Below are 18,463 nucleotides of genomic sequence, written 5' to 3' on the forward strand. Positions count from 1 at the left end.
GGGCTCCCTGAAACGTTTTGTCTTGAGCTCTTTCTGATTTGCGAGCAGGACAGGCCATGACTGATTTGGGGTTAGGTGTATTTTATGCTGTAGTACTTCTTGTTTTTTTTTTTTTTTTGGCCAGCTTTTGTTTGTAGTTTGTGAAGGCATTGCCCTGTGGTTTGGTGGTGCCCATCGTAGATGGCATGTTCCTCTACCAGGTAAGGGGTGGTGTTGCCTCTGCTGCTTTGTAGGCGATGCAGCGTTTCTTGACGTTCATACCTGCATCTTGGGGTAGCTGGAGCAGATTACATTTCCATTTCAATTTGACGAGAGCTGCAGTCCCGAAGGCTTTGCCACAGTCTTACCTCCTCGCTTTGCAGGCAGAAAAGTAGCCACTGGGAAATGCCAGGCTGCCACAGAAGCGGCTACGCTGCAAGCATGGCATGCAGTGCTCCCTAGCAGTAAGACCTTCCAGTGGTCACTGCATGCGTGCATAGTATCCCCATCTTCTCTTTGGGTGGCAGGATGCCCCTAGTGTCCCACATGGCGGGTGGAACAGTGGGTAATGGTATTGTGCACCCCCTCTTCTGGTACTATGCGTACTACCACTCCCCCCAGTGTAAAGGGATGACATATCCTCATGAATGGTCTTTCCTGCAGTGGCGTGTCCAGGGTGGCCCAAGTGGGGCACAGACTTATGCAGGTGTGGCATGAAGTACAAGTGCACCCCCACCCCCCACACACACACCCCCACATCCTAGCTTAGGATAATGGGGTGGAACGTGCCACCGGAGGCCACTCCCTGGACATGCCTATGCTTTCCTGCGCATTGCGCTGTTTATCGGGTGGCGCACAAGTTTCATGGATGTACCACAAGTATCTGGTGGTTTTGTTGACTGCAGAATCGCTAGCTGCCTGCGTCGTGCAGACCGGCATGCTGTGTTCCTTTAGCACTGTAGTAGCTGTGCAATGTGGTTGAAATTGCTGGGAGCTATTTAGCTCATACTTCGAATCCAGGAGAGCCAACAGCTACCAGGAGCTTTCGGGTTCCAGGTCTAACTTGTTCCGTACAAAGATACCTAGTTGACATTGAAATGTGTATAACGAAACATTAGCGACATCTGGGAGACGTTTAAAGCTTAAGCATTGCATGTAATGACAAGTTGAAGTTTGCATCTCACGTGAAAGTTAGTTTTGCGGCCCGCTGTGTGCTTGCTCCTGGTTCTCCAGAGGTGGCTCCTGCCTACTAGGTGATGCCTGATATCCTGTTCATGAAAACTTCATTTTGTGTGCAGCAACACTTCATTAAGACCCTGCACGCCCGGAACGATTATATGTAAGTGTGGCAGTAACAGGTAATAGTTGCCTGAAACGTTTGTTTCTAAGGGGAAGGTTTTAGTGTAGTACCGAGCAGCCAGTGTTTCCTTTGGTAGTGTGTGATTTGAAAGACAGTGTGGTGAACCCAGAGAAGGACTCGGACTACATTGGACCATAGTTAAATGAATGTTTTTTAAAATAAAAAGTAAAACACATAACTAGCCCTATCACCACGAGGGAAGTTCCCTTCCTAGCAAAACAAAACGCTAAGGGTGCATATCAAGTCCAAAGTAAAAAGTCTTCTGTCCCAATCCTTAACAACTCACTGGCCCTGGCACTTTAGAAAACACTGAAAAGGAAAGAGGGGAGGCTTGCGCAGTGGCCTCGGTGTGCCCTTCTGCCAGGTCCAACTTGCAGTGGACTTGTTGTCAGTCTTAAAGTTCTTTTATAGTCTTTCTAGCCTTCCCACAGACTGGCTTGGTAACAATTATAATTATCTTCAGTACAGGTTTCACTCATCCTCTTTACAAAGACCAAAAACTGTTGCTTTCTTTTCTCCTTTTTTATTTCAGATGACCAAATCTCTCCAGGATTACTTGACAAGACAATCTTTGTCTCCCACCTTCGGGGCACTGGGACTCCCCCAAAGTCCTGAGGCTTTCCTCTCCGATCGACCCTCCCAGGTCCATATTGGGTCCTTCCTCTCCTCTATCTCTATCTCTCCCTGTTGTGTTCCCCAGGGGTCTAACCTCTCTTCCTGGCTGTTCAACCAATACCTGGCACTCCTTGTCCACCGCATTGCCGGTCTCTGTCCCAACTTTCAGTGCTATGCGGATGACACTCTGCTCATTTTCACTCTCCCTTCCGCACCTATTCTCCTTCTCTCATCTCTGACTGCCCGCTAGACAGGAGGGTATCCCGTAATTTTTTCAAAAACTTATTTCCGAAACACCATTTTGTCGAAAACATTTTGCCCATTTTTATTTTTTCAAATGTATTTTTTTGATTTTGTATGTTTTTTTTTGGTTTCGTAAGTAAAAAAAGTGTTTAAAAAAGGGAGTTTGGGGGGAAGCCCCCCATTTCAAAAATAAAATTAAAAAAATAAACATTCAAAAAACAAAATTTCCTTAAAATTGTGTCGAGAAAATGGCATTCGACAATATGCCATTCGAAAAAGTCACTATAAACCATGCAGGAGTGGTGTACCGCCAATGATCTCTGCCTTAATGCCAGTAAAACTGAGATTCTCCTCATCGGCACACCTGCTCCCTCCTTTCCCGTCGCTCTCTGACCAGCCTCTCTTGGCCCTCTTCCTGCTATCACCTGTGAGGCTAAAAACCTTGTGGTCATCTTCGACTCCACACTCTGCTCTTCTCCTCACATCTCTGATGTCTCTAAGAAGTCCCACTATCAGCTGCACCTCCTCAGAGGTTTTCTTCCTTTCCTCTCCTTCCCCCAGAAGCTCACTGTCTCCAGAGCTCTGGTTCTGGGAGCTACCTATTGGAATGGGAGTCCTTGTCCGCAAGAGGGGAGTCACTCAAAGTGAGGTCCACTTGCCCAGGCCCCTATGGAGGGGCTTGCATAGCGGGCTCACTTCCTGAGCCTCAAAGGGCGTGGCTCCCCTCTGTGGAGAAGGGACTAATTGTCTGGTAGTGTCATGACTGATGGTTCTGCATTTATAACCTAAGTGATTTGGTGTATGGTTTAATATAGCTTTATAGACCTGCAGCGAGGGCCCTACCGGACATTATGGGCCCTGAAGACCGAGTTAATAAGACCTGAATACAGGGTATGAGGGACCATAACGCCCGGTACGGTCCTTGCTGCAGGTCTATAACGCTATTAGAACACCCTCAGTGTTTAATTAAAGTAAAATAAATGAGACATGTTTATTTGAAGTACAAAAAAATCGCAAAATGCTAAATAAATGTTGCAGACATTTATCTACCATTTTGCAATTTTCTGTACTTCAATTAAACCGGTCTCATTTTTTATAGGGTGCAGTAAGGTGATTGTGTGGGAGGAGTAGGCTTTTAAACAGAAATCAGGTGTGGGTATGCATGCTCAGTGATTCACGTAAGGTAATTTCAGTTTATTTTCCCCTACACAAACTTACACTTCCAATTACTGCACACTTCAACAAACTAACAAAACATTCCCAAGCAAGCTCTGCATGTGTATTTACTTGCTGTGTAATTAACTTACCTTTCTCTGCTCTGCTTTTCATTTAGCCGTCCCATACTAAGGTGCAGTAAACCACCAAATCTCGTGAGGCAGTGAGGGCAAGGGTCCCCCTGGCTTCATTGCACTGAACAATCATACAGGCCACTCTTCCTCCTTGGCAATTTGACACTTCTTTAAACGCTTTCCTGGCGAAGCATTTCCTCCGCCTTCATTGCAGCGTGCAGGGCTCTGTTGCCCACGTTGGTCTTGCAACATGTAATTCGGTACGGAAAGAGTTACACTGAGACCAACGCAGCAACTTTCCGCGGGTAAGTAATCAACACACTACCTGCGGGCGGGATTCCATCTGCGGGCTATACCAATTCCTACAGCCCGCAGATGGGCCAATCAGGATTGTGAAACACCCATTAGGGTGTTCTAAAATGTGCTATGAAACCTTTAATATCCATTTCTGGAAACCATGTTTGGATGTGGGGGTGATTACAACTATTAACAATTAGAGCAAATTCGTTTTTTATGGGTTGAGTTCCGGGTATGCACAGGACATTCAGTATTAGTTGAGTGCAAGGCAATATATCTTCGATTGATTATACTTTCACGGTGGGTGGGATTCTATGCCAGGCAAGGGGAAGCCCCACTTCCCCATGAGGTTTGGACTTCATGTAAATCTGGAAAGACTTTAGATTATTCAGTGGAGGGGCTCTGGGTGACCCCTGGTTTCCCTTTGTCTTTGCTTCAGCGGCAGCCTGTCTGCAGACTCCCCTCTCCGCGCTCTTGCCTGAGATCACACGAGTATCACATTTTTACAAGACAAAATGTAACTAGAACAAAAAGAAATGGACTGGTCCCTTATAAGTTATAATGTGAAGTTCACAGGTCAATCAATACTAAATGTGTAAACCGCTGCAGCCACTTTATTTGGCTCCTGTGGTTGCCCAGCCCTTGAGTTGAGATGATAGCGCTCTACTGCCCTGATTAGTGCTGCTAGGAAACATGCCTCCAAGCGCTTTCCTGCTTCCTCCATCACACTCTGCCCCCCCAGTATCTGGCTCTTTCATGACTGTTTTCAATTTCTTAACCATGTCCTGCCCGGCATGAACCAAAGAACCCTTCTCCCTGCTGTCGCAAAACGTTGTAGTATTGGGATGAGTCAGTGTTGATACAAATGAACATGTGTGTTTTCACAGGTGTTTGTGAAGGAATTCCCTGCTCAGCTACTATCCAGCTCCCCTTGTATCCTGCTGCTGGCACAAGGCCTAGGTCTGGTAGTTCAGCTTGGCAGTGAACTCCTATGTGTCGACATGTTTTAATGCACACCGGCCTGTGGCACTCAAAGGTTTTCCAAGTGCATAAACTCCCATATACTCTATCCTCTGCGCTCATTTTTAGGAGCAAGCTCATTTGTATTGCAAGTCTATCTCTCCGTTCTGGGCCTGAACAGTGTTCAGTGCTGTAAAAAGAGCAGGCTTTCCAGGAAGCTGAGCTGTTTTTCCCAAAGCCATCTGGGGGTCTCCTTGCCGCCACCTGTTCCCCTAATTAGGCAACCTCAGCTCAGAGAAGGGGTAATAAAGGGCTGGTCTGTATGCAGATTATTCTCAGAGTAGCACAGAAACACCCAAGATGTCCTCCCAGTCAAAGGTTTGCTGGCATGGCACAATGCCTGCTCGGGCAGCGGCCTCATGGGGGTATCCTGAGCCGGGAACCTGCCTACCGAAAGCCACCCCTACAGGACCACCGACTTATCCCTGCTTTAGTGCTAGCCCTCCATAGACAGAACATATTTGCTTTCTTAATTCTGTTCCTCCCCACTCCCTTACCTTTTGCTACCAGCACCGCTCGCCTCTCACACACCCCCCTCTAAGTGCCTTCTGGGCTGGCTTGGCAGCCCCAGAATTATTATTTGGGAAAGCCCCTGCAGTGCGATATCTACCAGGAATTCCCTCACACACCCACCACCACTTGATCTCTACCCTCAGGCACTTGGAGCTACAAGGTTGGGGATTTGGCGCAGTACAAAAGCAGAGTAGCAAGGCATACCATGGCATAGCCGCAGGAACATGTGCTAAGACTATGGTCCTCATATGCACCTCGCAGGAAGAGCTTTCAATCCATGTCAAGGGAGCAGGAGTTTGCATGTTCCTTCCGCTCAAGCATGTAACAGAAGAATGGTCACACGCTCATGCTACATATCAAGGCAAGTGACCCTTTGGCAGGACCTTCCATTGGAGCCACCGGGCACCGCCGCCTGATGGAGTAAAGGCTACGGCACCAACCCCTAACTACGATACTGTATCAGCAAATAACCTCTTTTGCGCCAGAACTCCATTTACCAGAATCCTTCTGGATAATCGTTTTCATCTGTGTCCCATATGTAGTGCTGATTGCGGTCCCTGAGCTGCAGGTGGAGTAATTTGGCTAATCCATGGGTCTGTGGCTGCAGCCGGCACCATGTGTTGCAGCTGCTCTGCCGGCCCTGATGGCTGATACAGGACGTGTTCTTTGCCTTCCCAGGTCAACCCTGTCATTTCTCAATGGTTTGGCAAAGGGAGTCCGTTTTAATGACAAGTACAATAAACGGGGAATTCATGAACATCAGCTGTTGCTTGATCTTCCTTCTCGCTTCGACGACTCCAACGAACTTCATCAACGAACTTCATAAAAAAACCACATCATTTATACTAAATACTTGTCATCACTGACGTGTAACGCTTAAACAGTTGCATGCAATTCTATTGGTTATAGGAAGGTAACTTTAATATAGGTGCTATATCTGTGTACGGTAACGGAGTGAGGGGATTGGATAAACAGTGTCAGGTGGAGCATCACTAAAAGTACAACGTCTCATTGGTTCTACTAACTATAGGACCCTAGATTACTTGGTCCATTATGATTGGGTTGGCACCAACCCCAGTCCTACTTTTCCACTAGTTTAGCAGCGTGCAGAACAGTCAGCCAGGTGCAGGGTGCTTGTCTGCTCCCCCAGCTTTCCTCCAATTATTGCTACTATCAATCATCACCTTAATGGCCATGTGTCAATTATTTCTTGTTGGTTGGCCTTGAGACTGCATAATCTGTCTGGAAAAGTTCAGATATCTGTGCATGGCACAAGGCCGCGCGTAGGTGTGAAAGCTCCATCTCTACTCGCTTGGCTGGTCATGTGATTCAGACACCGTGAAATCGTCTCATTCTGCATGCAATTTGTGTATTTGATTTAGTTTTTGCCCACCACCTGCCTTCTGCTGCTTATCTTGACCTCATTGAACAGGATACTCTAATCTTTGCATCATTAATTGTATCTACTGTTCATCTATTTCAGCCGATATGATCTTAGCTTCTTGGCACGGGTTGCATGCGTCTAGAGTTTCTCTCTGTCCTTAGCTTTCGATTCATGTGTTGAGGTGCTCTTCTCCTGCGGCCTTTAATAACCTTTGGTTGATTCTGCTCTTATGCATAGTGGAAGTATACTTACATAAAATGTCCCTTTTTTGAGGTAGATATGTATAGGTGGCACTTGCCGCAATCTATCTTAATACTATGCATAGCAAGCCGCACAATTTTCTCAGTTTTCTTGCGGTTCCAAGCATATGTACACGTTTAAACTGGCTGCATGTCTTCATTGTGCACATGGCATAAGCTTTTTACATTTGACATCACTCGTTTCACTTTAAACTCAGGATACCATTTATCCATGGTGTTTAGTCTCTTTTCGTCCTTCGCAGGTTGTCATATCTTCGATATGTGAGTCAATCCTGGTTCTTGTGACGTCACCAATCGTCTTCCTTTAGGACTTTCTTGGTTTTTGCAGGCATTGTGTTTTGGCAATCGTCAGTTTGTTTCACTTGTCGATATGGTTTCCTCAATGGGTACCTTACTGTCAAAGGTTTCTTATGTGCAGGTACTTCAATAGGTACTGTCAGTCTGATAGGTACTGGGCAGAGCCCCGCTGCGGCTCTCTGCTGGTTTATTTGCTCATCATACGTCACATATTTCGTTGTGAAAGTTCCTGGTACTTCAAAATGGGCGATTTGAGCACAGGTCGTGCTTGGGACCTCCTCTACAAGTTTACACAGGAGGGCATTCTCTATAGCGCCACTTTACACAAGGGGACATTCTCTATAATGCCACTTCACACAGGAGGGCGTTCTCCATGGTGCCACTTTACACAGGAGGGCATTCTCTTTGGCATCATTTGACACAGGAGGGCATTCTCTGGTGCTGCTTTACACAGGAGAGCATTCTGTATGGCGCCACTTTACACAGGATGGCATCTGGTATGCCACTTTACAAAGGAGGGTGTCTTCTATGGCACCACTTTACACAAGCAAGCATTCTCTTTAGTGCCACTTTACACAGGGGGGCATTCTCTATGGCGCCACTTTACACAGGAGGGCATCCTCTATGGCACCACTTTACACAGGAGGGCATCTGGTGTGCCACTTTACACAGGACGGCATCCTCTATGGCACCACTTTACACAGGAGGGCATCCTCTATAGCACCACTTTACACAGGAGAACATTCTCTATTGTGCCACTTTACACAGGACAGCATTCTCTGTGGCGCCACTTTACACAGGTTGGCGTCCTCTATAACACCACTTTACACAGGAGGGCGTTCTCTATAGTGCCAGTTTACACAGGAGGGCATCCTCTATGGTGCCACTTTACACAGGAGGGCGTCCTCTATGGCACCACTTTACACAGGAGGGCATCCTCTATGGCACCACTTTACACAGGAGGGCATCCTCTATAGCACCACTTTACACAGGAGGGCATCCTCTATAGCACCACTTTACACAGGAGAACATTCTCTTTAGTGCCACTTTACACAGGAGGGCATCCTCTATAACACCACTTTACACAGGAGGGCGTTCTCTATAGTGCCACTTTACACAGGAGGGCATTCTCTATGGTGCCACTTTACACAGGAGGGCGTCCTCTACAACACCACTTTACACAGGAGGGCGTTCTCTATAGTGCCACTTTACACAGGAGGGCATCCTCTATGGTGCCACTTTACACAGGAGGGCATTCTCTATGGTGCCACTTTACACAGGAGGGCATTCTCTATGGTTCCACTTTACACAGTAGGGCGTTCTCTATGGTGCCACTTTACACAGGAGGGCATCTCTATGGCGTCACTTTAGACAGGAGGGCGTCCTCTATGGTGCCACTTTACACAGGAGGGCGTCCTCTATAACACCACTTTACACAGGAGGGCATTCTCTATGGTGCCACGTTACACAGGAGGGCATTCTCTATGGCGTCACTTTAGACAGGAGGGCATTCTCTATGGCACTGCTTTAGACAGGAGAGTATTCTATGTGGTGCCACTTTACACAGGATGGCATCCTCTATGGCACCACTTTACACAGGAGGGCATCTCTATGGTGCCACGCTGCACAGGACGGTGTTCTCTGTGGCGCCACTTTACACAGGAGGGCATCTCTATGGCAGCACTTTACATAGGAGGGCATCCTCTATGGTGCCACTTTGCACAGGACGGCGTTCTCTATGGTGCCACTCTATACAGGAGGGCGCTCTCTATGGCGCCACTTTACATAGGAGGGCATTCTCTATAGCGCCACTTTACACAGTTGCTGGCGCCACTTTACACAGGACGGCATTCTCTATGGCACCACTTTTGACAGGAGAACATGCTCTATAGTGCCACTTTACATTGGATAGTATTCTCTATTGCGCCACTTCGCACAGGAGGGCATTCTCTATGGTGCCACTTTACACAGGAGGGCATTCTCTATGGTGCCACTTTACACAGGAGGGCATTCTCTTTGGCATCATTTTACACAGCAGGGCATTCTCTATGGCGTCACTGTACACAGGCAGGCATTCTCTGGTGCCACTTTAGACAGGCTGGCGTCTGTGGCACCACTTCACACAGGAGGGCGTTCTCTTTGGTGTAACTTTTTCACAGGAGGGCACTCTCTATGGCGTCACTTTACACAGGGTGGCATTCTCTATGACACTGCTTTACACAGGAGAGCATTCTCTGTGGTGCCACTTTACACAGGAGGGCGTTCTCTAGGGCACCACTTTACCCAGGACGGCATGCTCTATGGTGCAGCCTTACACAGGATGGTGTATTCTATGGTGCCACTGTACATAGGAGGACATTCGCTCTGGTGCCACTTTACACAGAAAAGCGTTTCTGGCTACAAGCAGGCGGTGTCATGTTAACCAGGTTGTCCTGGTCTACAAGCAGGAAGCGTCAAACTAACCAGGCCGTCCCTGACTGCAATAGCAGGAAGTGTAAAATCAACCAGGACCTTGCTGGCTACAAGAAGGAAGTGCCAAACTAACATGCCGTCCCTAGCTACAAGCAGGAAGTGTCGAATTAACCAGGCCTTCTCTGGCTACAAGAGCAGTTAGTGTCAAACTAACCAGGCTTTCCATGGCTACAAGAGCAGGAAGTGTCAAACTAACCATATCGTCCCTGGCTACAAGCAGGAAGTGTCAAACTAAGGCAGTCCCTGGCTACAAGCAGTAAGTGTCAAACTAAGGCAGTCCCTGTCTACAAGCAGGAAGTGTCAAAAATAACCAGGCCCTCGCTGGCTACAAGCAGGAAGTGTATCAAACTAACGAGGCCATCCCTGGCTACAAGCAGGAAGTACTAAACTTTAAGGAGGGAAACCCAACGGAACCACTACAGTGGTAGCTCTACCTTATATTGGGAAATAATATTCATGTAAACAGGAGGTAGTTTGCTCTTATCATCAGTCACAGTAATTACACATTAAATCGATACTGTTTGGTTATACAAATAGATCATTTATTCAAAAATATTCAATGTTTAAAAAGCAAAAAACAAAAAAAACATCAGTAACTATCTGTTGTAAGTAAAGAATCTTTACTTACCATTCAAGAAATTGTCCTAAAATAGGTATGTAACACTTCCACTAGAAGACTTTCTCTTTCAATGCTAGTAGATAATACAGCCCAGTCTATGGACAGCGGGTTTAAAGATCTGTGTAAATTTAAGTCGAGCTAGATCGATTTTTTGCTCAGTTATCGACCAAGAGGAAAAGACCTGCTTTAATCAGGATTCCGCCTCCTAAAGATTTACTCCACAGACTGGATCAGGTCATTTATATTCCAGGCCCAGTACAAGATAAAATTATATTATATGAAGAATTTAAGCAATAATAGCTTATTCTTCCCTTTTTCTTTTGTTTTTTTTATCAACAGTCACATCCTCAAACACAGATTGATGTTTTCACTCTCAAAAAGAGTTGTAATTATTACCAACTGATGCCATTGCAGCCTATCTTGTTTTTTATTGTAACACTAAATATATAGTGAAATACCTCCTGAAGAAAGTTCTAAAAACAACGTACGAGAACTGAAACATGTCGAGTACCCTTACCCTGGCATGAAGTAACCAGGGAGAAGTCTATATCCCAATGAAAGGGCCCTGACTATTTTGAGACGGCAAATGCCCCGATAATAGCCAGTAATGATATGATGTTAACAGTACATACATTACCTCACTTGATTTAGGTATTTGTGTCACAATCTAATTGTCTATTTTTTAGACAGTGTTTTAGTATTTAATACTTTGTGCGACAACAGATAGTTACTGATGTTTTTTGCTTTTTAAACATTGCATATTTTTGAATAAATTATCTATTTGTATAACGAAACAGTAGCGATTTAAAGTGTAATTACTGTGACTCGATAAGTGCTAACTACCTCCTGTTTACATGAGTACAAGCAGGAAGTGTCTAACCAGGCCGACCCTGGCTGCAAACAGGAAGTGTCAACAGGACGTAGGAAGCGTCAACAGGCCGTAGGAAGTGTCAACAGGCCGTCCCTGGCTACAAGCAGGAAGTGTTCAACTAACCAGGCCTTCCCTGGCTACAAGAGCAGGAACTGTGAAACTAACCAGGCCATCCCTGGCTACAAGCAGGACGTGCCAAACTAACCAGGCCGTCCCTGGCTACAAGCAGGAAGTGTCAAACTAACCAGGCCTTCCCTGGCTACAAGAGCAGGAAGTGTCAAACTAACCAGGCCATCCCTGGCTCCAAGCAGGACGTGCCAAACTAACCAAGCCGTCCCTGGCTACAAGCAGGAAGTGTCAAAATAACCATGTCATCCCTGGCTACAAGCAGGAAGTGTCAAAATAACCAGGTATTGCCTGGCTACAAGCAGGAAGTGTCAAACTAACCAGGCCGTCCATGGCTACAAGCAGGAAGTGTCAAAATAACCATGTCATCCCTGGCTACAAGCAGGAAGTGTCCAACTAACCAGGCCGTCCCTGGCTTCAACCAGGAAGTGTCAAACTAACCAGGCCGTCCCTGGCTACAAACAGGAAGTGTCAACAGGACGTAGGAAGTGTCAACAGGCCGTCCCTGGCTACAAGCAGGAAGTGTTAAACTAACCAGGCCTTCCCTGGTTACAAGAGCAGGAAGTGTGAAACTAACCAGGCCATCCCTGGCTACAAGCGGGACGTGTCAAACTAACCAGGCCTTCCCTGGCTACAAGAGCAGGAAGTGCCAAACTAACCAGGCCGTCCCTGGCTACAAGCAGGACGTGCCAAACTAACCAGGCCGTCCCTGGCTACAAGCAGGAAGTGTCAAACTAACCAGGCTGTCCTTGGCTACAAGAGCAGGAAGTGTCAACAGGCCGTCCCTGGCTAGAAGCAGGAGTGTATCAAACTAACCAGGTCGTCCCTGGTTGCGAGCAGGAAGCGTCAAACTAACCAGGCCGTCCCTTGCTACAAGAGCAGGAAGTGTCAAACTAACCAGGCTCCCTCTGGTTACATGCAGGAGTTAAATAGTTCCCAGCTTCAAGTTCTTTCGATATCTGTGCTTAAAAGACTCAAGGTAAGTGGCTACAGGGAAATCTAAAAAAAAAATAGGTTTGTTGATGGCAGCTGAAAAGACTTAATCGAGCTTAATCTGACACCTGTCATCAGTAACACTCCTCTCCATCGATCGACCTCTTTTAAGTTCTGCTAATGTGCTACTAGTCTCTTTTAAGTGTTGGCATTTGGCCAAGTCCACGTGACCAGCCCACACTCTTTGCTTAATGTTATGTTACTGGACTTTTTGCAGCTCACCACTGCCGCTTGCATGGTGTCTGGGCGCTTTGCGGTGCTATCTTGTTTGCGGTTTCATTGCACGGGTGAAGGCGTGCGGAGCGCCGCACATTTGCCCACCCCCAGGCTCCGGGCCATCTGCCCAGCTCATCAGTGGCCACCTGAGCCGGAATGCGGATGCAGGGCATCGGGGCCTTTGGTCCACGGTTTGCAGCCCGCATTCCTAAAGCACCGCCGCCCGTGGGCTCGTGACTGCAGCGCTGGGGAGAACAGTGCCCATGGAGATATTGACATCGCCATGGCAACGGGAGCTGCAGCGCTGGCTGGCAGCCAGGACGAGATGTGGGTGTCGTGCGGGATGGCATCGTTTGCCAGGCAAACGGATGAATCAGCGATGGAGCTGACATTTGCCTTTTTCGTGGAGCTCCTTTGGGCAGCGGAGAAATGGGAGAGTCGCCAACTCCGTCCCTCGCGGTGCCAAAGCTGAGGGGTCTTGCGTTGGGCAGCGGGGATTGGTGCCTTTCTTCGGGGTCTCATTGCATGCTTCGCTTCGATGCACACCTGCTGGAGTTCCTGCAGGGGACAAGAAGCCGCCAGGTGTGCTCGTCCAGGGGTACGTCACTTAACACCTCCACTTGGCAGCGGCCCCGCAATACGCGCCATGGGATGGCAGCTGTGTTGGAGCCGGAGGATCACTGGTATGGACGCTTGTGCTGGCAGAGGTGTGGCCCAGTGTCTAGGGTTTATGGGGGAAGAGTGGTCTGTGGCCACCAGGTCTTGTTTTGGAGCTATGGACTGCTGGTCTGCCTGGCCACATCACTGTCCTGTGATTATGTAAACATGCTGTAGGGATTGTGGAAGCGTGTTCTAGTGAGGAGCGGCTTGCATTGATGGGTTGGAGGTGTGCACTACTGGGTCTGGAGGTGTGCACTAGTGGGTCTGGAGGTGTGCGCTAGTGGGTCTGGAGGTGTGCACTAGTGGGTCTGGAAGTGTGCGCTAGTGGGTCTGGAGGTGTGCACTAGTGGGTCTGGAAGTGTGCGCTAGTGGGTCTGAGGTATGCACTAGTGGATCTGGAGGTGTGCGCAGGTGGGTCTGGAGGTATGCACTGGTGGGTCTGGAGGTATTATTATTTTTACATTTATAAAGCGCTCACACAGCCCGCAGGCATCGAGGCGCTGTTACAGGAATTGTTTTTTTTTCTTAGTTGCGTAATTGTGGTTTTTTTTTTGTCTTAGTTACGTATTTATAACGCGCTTAAACACCCAGAGGTTTCTAAGCGCGGACCCGGGGATCGAACCTGATGTTGCTTCGTGTCGTCTTGCTTCCAAGACGCGCACGCTGCCGCTGAGCTATCCTCCCGGGACGCACTAGTGGGTCTTGGTTATGCTCTAGTGGGACTGAGGTATGCACTAATGTGTCTCGAGGTATGCACTGGTGGGTCTGGAGGTATGCATAGTGGGTCTGGAGGTATGCACTAGTGGGACTGAGGTATGTACTAGTGGGCCTGGAGGTATGCACTGGTGGGTCTGCAGGAGTACCCTAGTGGTTCTGGAGGTATGCATAGTGGGTCTGGAGGTATGCACTAGCAGGTCTGATGTACGTAATAGTGGGTCTCTGGTATGCACTAGTGGGACTGAGGTATGCACTAGTGGGTTTGGAGGTATGCACTGGTGGGTCTGCAGGAGTACCCTAGTGGGTCGGGAGGTATGCACTAGTGGGTTTGGAGGTATGCGCTATTGGATCTGGAGGTATGCACTAGTGTGTCTGCAGGAGTACCCTAATGGGTCTGGAGGTATGCACTAGTGGGTCTGGAGGTATGCACTAGTGGGACTGGAGGTATGCACTAGTGGGTCTGGAGGTATGCACTGGTGGGTCTGGAGGTATGCACTGGTGGGTCTGGAGGTATGCACTAGTCGGTCTGGAGGTATGCACTAGTGGGTCTGAGGCATGTAATAGTGGGACTCAGGTATGCACTAGTGGGTCTGGAGGTATGCACTGGTGGGTCTGCAAGAGTACCCTAGTGGGTCTGGAGGTAAGCATTGTGGGTCTGGAGGTAAGCACTAGTGTGTCTGCAGGAGTACCCTAATGGGTCTGGAGGTATGCATAGTGGGTCTGGGGGTATGCACTAGTGGGTCTGGAGGTATGCGCTAGTGGGTCTGAGGTATGCACAAGTGGGTCTGGAGGTATGCTCTAGTGGTTCTGAGGTACACTAGTGGGTCTGGAGGTATGCACTAGTGGGACTGAGGTATGCACAAGTGGGTCTGGATGTATGCATAGTGGGTCTGGAGGTATGCACTGGTGGGTCTGGAGGTATGCACTAGTGTGACTGAGGTATGCATTAATGTGTCTGGAGGTATGCACTGGTGGGTCTGCAGGAGTACCCTAGTGGGTCTGGAGGTATGCATAGTGGGTCTGGAGGTATGCACTAGTGGGACTGAGGTATGCACTAGTGGGTCTGGAGGTATGCACTGGTGGGTCTGCAAGAGTACCCTAGTGGGTCTGGAGGTATGCACTAGTGGGTCTGAGGTATGTAATAGTGGGTCTCAGGTATGCACAAGTGGGTCTGGAGGTATGCACTGGTGGGTCTGGAGGTATGCACTGGTGGGTCTGGAGGTATGCACTAGTGGGTCTGGAGTATGCACAAGTGGGTCTGGAGGTATGCATAGTGGGTCTGGAGGTATGCACTAGTGGAACTGAGGTATGCACTAGTGTGTCTGGAGGTATGCACTGGTGGGTCTGGAGGTATGCACTGGTGGGTCTGCAGGAGTACCCTAGTGGGTCTGGAGGTATGCACTAGTGGGTCTGAGGTATGTAATAGTGGGTCTCAGGTATGCACTAGTGGTACTGAGGTATGCACTAGTGAGTCTGGAGATATGCACTGGTGGGTCTGCTAGAGTACCCTAGTGGGTCTGGAGGTATGCATGTGGGTCTGGAGGTATGCACTAGTGGGTCTGGAGGTATGCACTAGTGGGTCTGGAGGTATGCACTAGTGGGTTTGGAGGTATGCACTAGTGGGTCTGAGGTATGCACTAGTGGGTCTGGAGGTATGCACTAGTGGGACTGAGGTATGCACAAGTGGGTCTGGAGGTATGCACTGGTGGGTCTGGAGGAGTACCCTAGTGGGTCTGCAGGAGTGCATTATTTGGTCTGCAGGTGTGCACTAGTGGTTCTAGAGGTGTGTATTAGTGGGTCTGCAGGTATGCACTAGTGGGTCTGCAGGAGTGCCCTAGTGGGTCTGGGGAAGGGCGCCAGTGGGTCTGGAGGTGCGCTCTAGTGGGTCTGGAGGTGCGCTCTAGTGGGTCTGGGGTATCAACTAGTGGGTCTGAGGTATGCACTAGTGGGTCTAGGGGAGTGCTCCAGTGAATCTGGGCGAGTGCCCCAGTGGGTCTGGGGTACGCTCTAGCGGGTCTGAGGTGCACTCTAGTGGGTCTGAAGCTGCCCTCTAATGGGTCTGGAGGTGCGCTCTTGTGGGTCTGGAGGTGCGCTCTTGTGGGTCTGGAGGTGCGCTCTTGTGGGTCTGGAGGTGCGCTCCTGTGGGTCTGGAGGTGCGCTCTTGTGGGTCTGGAGGTGCGCTCCTGTGGGTCTGGAGGTGTGCACCCTTGTGGGTCTGGGGGAGAGCTCCAGTGGGTCTGGAGGTGCCCTCTAATGGGTCTGGAGGTGCGCTCTTATGGGTCTGGAGGTGCGCTCTTGTGGGTCTGGAGGTGCGCTCCTGTGGATCTAGAGGTGCGCTCCTGTGGGTCTGGAGGTGTGAACCCTTGTGGGTCTGGAGGTGTGCACCCTTGTGGGTCTGGGGGAGAGCTCCAGTGGGTCTGGAGGTGCCCTCTAATGGGTCTGGAGGTGCCCTCTACTGGGTCTGGAGGCGTGCTCTTGTGGGTCTGGAGGCGCTCGCTTGTGGGTCTGGAGGCGCTCACTTGTGGGTCTGGAGGCACTCACTTGTGGGTCTGCAGGCGCGCTCTTGTGGGTCTGGAGGCACGCTCTTGTGAATCTGGAGGTGCTCTCCTGGGTATGGAGATGCGATTTTGTGGGTCTGGAGGATTGCCCCAGTGGGTCTGGGCGAGTGCTCCAGTTGGTCTGGAGGTGCGCTCTTTTGGGTCTGGGGGAGAGCTCCAGTGGGTCTGGATAGCGTTCTGGAGGCTTGCCAAGTAGGTCAGGAATTGCAATCCTGTGTGTTTGCAGGCATTCGCTATTGGGTATTTAGGAATGTTCCAGTGTGTATGCGGCCACGCTGTGCAGGATCAAGCAGAGGCCAGGAATTAAAAGTGGCGACGAGTTGTATTGCCAACAGGTCTCTGGTTTAGGGAAAACGTCACAGCAATATGGATTGTTGTGCTTAAGGAAATGTAAGGGTGACAAGAACGGACAATTTGCAGGGAATGTTGACAAAAATGCACCCGTGTATTTCAAGGTCATGACCCTGAGGTGAAGTTCAATAGGAGTTCGTGGTCCGGATGCTTAGTTCTTTGAGTTTGGGTTCCTGTGGCCCTCAAGACACCACCACGTCTTCCACCTTTAGGGACCTGGCTTCCAGAGTGCCTGGGCAAATAACAGCCTCTTTCAAGGGCTTGGGTCTTGATTCTGAGAACCTCACGTGCAACACCCATATTGAGTACAAGGTGGCCCTCCTAGGCTGTCTTCCACGGACATTGTTTGCTTCCCTCTGTCCATTTTCAGGCCACAATTAGAGGCCCCACCCAGGGCCGCCTGCCATGATCTGTTCACCAGGTTGTGTTTCCAAGACTCTTTTTGCTTCTCGCTGGTCTCACGGCAACCTACCACAAACTTGATTTCCCTTAGGACTTAGGCTGTTCTCGCTGGTGTCACGGCAGCCTACCACAGACTTGATTTCTCTTAGGACTTAGGCTGTTCTTGCTGGTCTCACGGCAGCCTACCACAGACTTGATTTCTCTTAGGACTTAGGCTGTTCTCGCTGGTGTCACAGCAGCCTACCACAGACTTGATTTCTCTTAGGCTGTCCTTACTGGTCTCACGGTGGCCTACCACAGACTTGATTTCTCTTAGGATTTAGGCTGTTCTTGCTGGTCTCACGGCAGCCTACCACAGACTTGATTTCTCTTAGGACTTAGGCTGTTCTCGCTGGTGTCACAGCAGCCTACCACAGACTTGATTTCTCTTAGGCTGTCCTTACTGGTCTCACGGTGGCCTACCACAGACTTGATTTCTCTTAGGATTTAGGCTGTTCTTGCTGGTCTCACGGCAGCCTACCACAAACTTGATTTCCCTTAGGACTTACGCTGTTCTCGCTGGTGTCCCGGCAGCCTACCACAGACTAGATTTCTCTTAGGACTTAGGCTGTTCTCGCTGGTGTCACGGCGGCCTACCACAGACTTGATTTCTCTTGGAAATAGGCTTTTCTCGCTGGTGTCACGGCGGCCTACCACAGACTTCATTTCTCTTAGGCTGTCACGTGCAGCATCAGTCCCTCAGGCCACCCTCTCATGTCAGATGCACTGCGAGCCTCTGGGTAGCGACTGCTGGGCAAATATACTTCATTCGTCTTGGTGGTCTTGCCATTCCCCCAAGACCTGCCTTTTGGCCTCTCTGGGTATTTCTCGGCCAGGGCAGTTTCTAGCCAACTTGGTGCCCAGGGCAAAACACTAGAATGCACCTCCCCCACCCCGACTGGCACACATCACTCCCAAACTACACCTCTGAATAAATAATTGCTATATGAATGAAGCTGGTTTCATTACATTGCAATTCAAGTATTTTACAGAAGAAATCTAATGTGAAAACATAGCTGTTGCTGCCCAAGCAAATGATTTTTCTGTCATCTGCTCTCAGGGAAGGTCTTGCCTGAATGCACTTTCAAACTGTTCCTACTGGCACACTGCGGTGTGACCAGCCTGCCTGGGTCTGAGGGCGCACTGGCCCAGTGTTGCAGGCGTTCTGTTTGTACCACCTCA

The 18,463-nt window shown here is 49.2% G+C and overlaps 1 protein-coding gene across 8 annotated transcripts in view; it reads left to right on the forward strand.

Moving 5' to 3' along the window:
• ARHGAP32 (Rho GTPase activating protein 32) overlaps window positions 1-18,463 on the forward strand; it is a 1,621,198-nt gene that overhangs the window by 489,888 nt on the left and 1,112,847 nt on the right. For 2 of the 8 annotated variants that reach the window (XM_069614166.1, XM_069614165.1), the window contains exon 1: window positions 12,860-13,152. The exons of 4 other annotated variants lie outside the window; for them this stretch is intronic. The gene's annotated coding sequence lies outside the window, so the exon portion shown is untranslated. Of the gene's footprint in view, window positions 1-12,859; window positions 13,153-13,217; window positions 13,238-18,463 lie in introns of those variants that run through there. 2 more of the 8 variants (XM_069614167.1, XM_069614168.1) reach the window with 2 other exon arrangements.

Source organism: Ambystoma mexicanum, chromosome 9 (assembly GCF_040938575.1).
Source record: "Ambystoma mexicanum isolate Mex_15411 chromosome 9, UKY_AmexF1_1, whole genome shotgun sequence".
Lineage (NCBI taxonomy): Eukaryota > Metazoa > Chordata > Amphibia > Caudata > Ambystomatidae > Ambystoma > Ambystoma mexicanum.